This window comes from Sesamum indicum, linkage group LG2 (assembly GCF_000512975.1).
Source record: "Sesamum indicum cultivar Zhongzhi No. 13 linkage group LG2, S_indicum_v1.0, whole genome shotgun sequence".
In the NCBI taxonomy this organism is placed as follows: Eukaryota; Viridiplantae; Streptophyta; class Magnoliopsida; order Lamiales; family Pedaliaceae; genus Sesamum; species Sesamum indicum.
This window is the reverse complement of record NC_026146.1, coordinates 9,044,002-9,049,130: the sequence shown is the minus strand read 5'-3', so window position 1 is coordinate 9,049,130 and position 5,129 is coordinate 9,044,002. Positions and strand designations below refer to the sequence as shown.

The 5,129-nt window shown below is 34.1% G+C and overlaps 1 long non-coding RNA gene across 6 annotated transcripts; it reads right to left on the bottom strand.

Moving 5' to 3' along the window:
• On the bottom strand, positions 1,352 to 3,920 carry LOC105155642. Of its 6 annotated transcripts, none has more exons than XR_847323.2 (6): positions 3,757 to 3,920; positions 3,569 to 3,651; positions 3,337 to 3,445; positions 2,850 to 2,945; positions 2,324 to 2,436; positions 1,352 to 1,664 (listed from the first exon to the last, which is right to left on the bottom strand). It is a non-coding gene; the product is annotated as an uncharacterized LOC105155642 (long non-coding RNA). The 6 variants fall into 6 exon arrangements; XR_002286565.1 differs by having other exon boundaries at positions 3,834 to 3,848; XR_002286564.1 differs by having other exon boundaries at positions 3,569 to 3,917.

The following is a 5,129-nucleotide window of genomic DNA, read 5'->3' as shown; positions in this document are numbered from 1 at the left end:
CGTTCAACCCCATTGTTAGTAGTTCCAGTTTGGTCCAAAAGTAAGTCTTTCTGTTGATTCACCAATCTTTTACTAGTCGCCTCTGATTGTTTAACAGCAAGTTGGACTGGTGCATCTCATGTACAGCAATAGAATCTAATCTCTTCAATTGAATTGTTCAGCTCGGTCCATTCTTGGTCTCTCTTCTTTCAGCTTCAAGTCTCTTCATTTCAGAACTCACATGTTCTAGTTCCTCTGCTACTCTTTCTTTTAAAGAAGTAATACTTCTCTGAAGTTGTTTCTTTTTTTCTTCCTCAAATTCCTTCTCTCTTTCTGTGAGGTAATTCTCAATTCCTTCACGTCTCTTCTCAATACAATTCTTCAACTCCTTTTTCTGCATCTCAATATCCAGCATGAAATCTGCACCTTCTTTCTCAAGTTCACTCATGAATGCCTCTCGGATCACGCTTATATTGATCCCTCATTGAATCCTTCTCTGCTTTCAAGCTCTCACGCTCATCCTTGAGAAACTTAGAGACCGTTAACCTTTCCTCAGCAATTCGCTCTGCTTCTTTTACCACCACTTGTCTTTTCTCATCAATTAACTCCCTCTCAGCTTCAAATTTTGCCTTCTCTGCTTTCAAGTGGTCTGCTTCAGCTTCAAGCTCCCGCTTCTGTGCACTAATCATGTCAATCTCTTCTTTAACTCTCAATTCAAGCGCCAGTAATTCACTTGTCATTGCCTCCACTTTCTCTTCTACATCATTGATATGTTTTTTCTTCTCCTGCAGCAAATCAAAAGACTTTTGAAGGTCAACTTTCATCCGGCATATCTCTTCTCTATCTTGTTTGAATTTCATGTTTACTAGTTAATAAAATTGATGATTTTGTTCCTCACCCACAAAAAAACCATTTCCACTCCAAACAAGAATAAGGTGCTGAGGAGAAGCAAATGAAGGCTGCAGCATTTATATAACAGCTGCCTAATTTGCCTACTCACTAAGTAATAGGACTGTTGAATGATACATATATATTAACTAAATTTGCATGACTACAAAATGAATAAGTATATTTATAGTATAAATTTTAATAGGGTTGAATCATCCAAATTATGAGAACCTAAATACCAACTTTAGATATGTGCAAATTCTAAAAATAAATTTAAAAAGTAAATGAATCAAGATTAGTACAATAAATGTAAAGAATTTAAATTGAAAATTATTTATTAAAAAAAACAAAATAGTGCTTTTAGTTTCTAACTTCTACCTCAAGAATAACTTTTGAATAAACAAAAAAAAAAACAGCACTTCAAACACTCCGCACGTGCTCTTTCTAAATTACAAGTACGATACGGTCATAACAACCTAATAAATGAATATTAATGATGAGCTACGAGACGCTTAAATTACTGAAAACAGATCTGTCAGAAATAAATACATAAACACAGAAACTAGGGTTCCACAGTCAAAACGGTACTCTTATCCCACACTAGTGTATAGGATCCAGGGGGCTGAAATCAATTATCCATTAATCCAAACAAGACAAGAATCTGAAATGATAATAAAGCCTACTTGAGCTCCACTATCCAACCCATTTTATCCTCGGTGAGTCCCATTTGTAGGCTGGTAAGTGCAGAGTAGAGTAGTTGTGATACGCGACCAACTCCATCACTTCCATAAGTTACCCTGCAGGTATTAACATATGCACTATCTAGAACTGTGTTGTAGGAACTAAACAAATCCATATTTTCGCAATTCACGAAATAAAAGGTGACTTCAACACAACTAAATCTAGGACCCACGGGTCTCGCAGAACACAGACAACCGCCTTTAGATATTTCATGTTCAGTTAGATCAATGACGTAGTTCTTTTTAAGTTGCACTTTTTACCTGAACAAAATCCAGATCTCTATCCATCACCTTTAAACATCATTTATTGGAATACGTACACATATATGAAAATCATACTGTTAATCTTTTCCACTTGCTAACACCATCACTGTGTCACCAACATAACTAACCTAAAGATAAAACATCAAGATGATCTTTCACAAATTAGCTTTCATGAATCCACTATTCGAAACCATATTTTTGGTCCATAACAAGAGTCACCTACCAGGACATGGACAAAGCAAATAGTTACATGGATGAAGAATAGAGCGAAAATATCCCAACCAGGATATTCCGAGTATAGACCAATCTAAGCACAACATATCATGCATAACCACATTTCACTGGCACAGATTCCTGGACAAAAATTGACAAACTCTTACCCTCTCCCCAAAATAAGCAAAACAGACAAACATTTACCATGAAACATCTTGGGAGCTCGGTTCGGTACTAACCTTTTATTGAGATAAGTTATGCTGCCGACGGGTGAAACCACAACTGCAGTTCCTGTGCAGAAGACTTCATCAGCCTCGAGCAATTCATCCACTGTTACCTGGCATTCTGCAACCTAGACATCACAAGAAGCACATAAGAGAGGTAAGAGTGAGACATTACACCGTCGATCTGCATAAACTCATATGATACTTAAATTCACCAGGATAAATCTCAAGATTAAACTCACCTCAAAATGGCCAACCATGAAAACAATTGGAATAATGTATATGGTTATTTACCATAAATACATACATCAATGTTATGACACACATGGAGGACCTATCATGCCTTAGTTCAACATGCAATCTTCTTTATGGGATTAGTGTTGCAAGATTCTACCCTCATGCCCTCACATGTAAATTCCTAAAGATAATATGCACTATCATCTCAGTCAAAAAGCCAAGATATTGGCAGATAATCATTTTTCCTGACAGGTATCCCTTGTTTCAGTCTAGTATCTTGAGAAATCAAAATTGACCGAAGTACCTCAAATCCTTGACTACGAGCAACATCGAGTATGCTCTTTCTCGTGATGCCAGGCAGGATGGTTCCTTTTATTGCAGGAGTAGATATCTCATTACCCTGCAAATACAGTAGAGATTAGGTAATAAGAATTATACAGCTGGAGAAAACTAACAAATGGATAAGTCAAAGATCAGTAAAATCTAAAGGAGATAAAACTTGAATAAGTAATAGAGGACAAAACCCTTTCAAAGGAGATCTCCAAGAGACACCCCACAATCACCCTGTTTTAAAAAATTGTAGAGATAGACAACTATGTGTAAATCAAATGACCAGACAACATGAGCATTAGATTCCATGTAGGTTTGCACATGTCACTTTAACAGTAATCAGCGGGTAGACACAATAAATGATTTCAGTGGAGCCATGGAGTCGCCACAATTATAGAAATAGGAAAATGCAAAAAGAAGTTAGAGAAAAGAATGGCAAACAATGAGAGTAAATAACAAACCTAAGTATGGACTTCCCAATTTGCTATGTAATTGATAATATGCACCAAAATCATATGTTATAAGAAGTTATCGTCCCAATCAATGTCAGCTAATTCTAATGCTGCATTGCTGCCACAATTCACACAAAAATAAACTCAAACTTCTGAAAACCCAAAACAAAAAAGAAGGGGGAAAAGAAATGGAATTTATACCAAGAAATTACACATCATTTTCTTGAACTTTTAAAGTTACCTGGCAGACGATGCCACTCGAAGCGAATTAACATTGTTGCTGTTGTGATTACTAAAAGAAGCGAAATGCAATTGCTTCTGTAGCTGCACAGAATTATTACAGTAAGCAAACAAGTGCATCAGAACGAAAACAGCAGCATGAGACAGAAATCAAAGGAAAACCCAAGAAAGAGGAAAAAGGGGCAAAACCCATCACGGAGAATGTGGTTGCGAGAAGCGGTAAACAAGTAATTGGAGCGGGGGAGGGTGAGAAGGACCAAGAAGACCTGCGAACACAGCGTCGTTCACCATTTCTATTGCCTCTAGTTTTCTTGTGCCTACCCTTTGACGGTTCTCCCCCCAAAAACCAAAACGATGAACAAATACCAGTTCTGGTAACAAGAAAATAGAGTAGGCAAAATAAAAAATTTACGTAATTTTTTTATCTAATGTCAGCTTTCTAATCCAAATTCTAACAAAAGGAGGATATGTATAAATAATAAATTTTCAGATTGGATCTAAGTGTAATTAACCCCTAAACATTATTATGATTCTTTATCTACGTCTTATTTTTTTATATATCTTTGTATATACTTAATATTGATTTATAAGAGGTCGAATAGCTAATTAAAGTATTTCATATTCATGATAAATAAAAATATTATTTTGAAATGAATTGTTCAATGATTTTTTAAATTTTTAAAAAATAATTTTGTGCTTCATTTAGAATCCATCAATCTCACAAATATAAAGCTCAATTTGATAAAAATTTTAATTTGAAACACAATTATTCATCAATTTATTTGTGCTTCTAATTGATAATTTATCTAAAAAAATTTAATATCAACAATAATTATGATTATATTTTGTCTGAAAATTATGTTATACAGTAGCATTATAATTATGTGATAAAAGGATGTAGTATTGATAAGCATTTCGGATTAGTAGTATAAAACCATCATTTTATTAAAATACTTTATGAATTCAACAAGAGTTTTGGTGTGTTGCGATTAAGCCCTAATTCTCCCCGCCGCCGGCACTTACCATTTGTTGACATTTAATATTGAGTACTTCACCTTCAGTGGCTCAACTTTACACCACTAATTCCAAGTACTTTCCGGATAACTACCCAACTTGTATTTTTCCTACTCTTACATATATAGCATATTTTTTTTTCTGTTTTTTTCTTAGTAGATTTTTAATAGTAGTGCGTATGTGTAGTTTTTTTTTTTTTTAATTCTAAAGTTGTTGAATAATTATATTAAATATTTTAATAATATATAGTTGCATTTGAAATACATATGTATTTTCAAGAAAAAAAATAAAAAAGAATTAGAATGGTGTATAATAAGCGGATAGTTTGGAGGAGGAGAGACCAAATTATTTTTCTTCCCATTAACAATAGGGGTGACAGATAAGTCGAGCCGGTTCGATTTTGAGCTCGAGCTCAATTTTAGTTGTCGCGAGCTGGTGAATATTTTCTTTTCATATATATTTTTATTTTTGAATTTTTTATATATTTAATATTTGATTAGTTTTATAATCTAAATGAATCATATACTATAATTATTAATCGATATCAT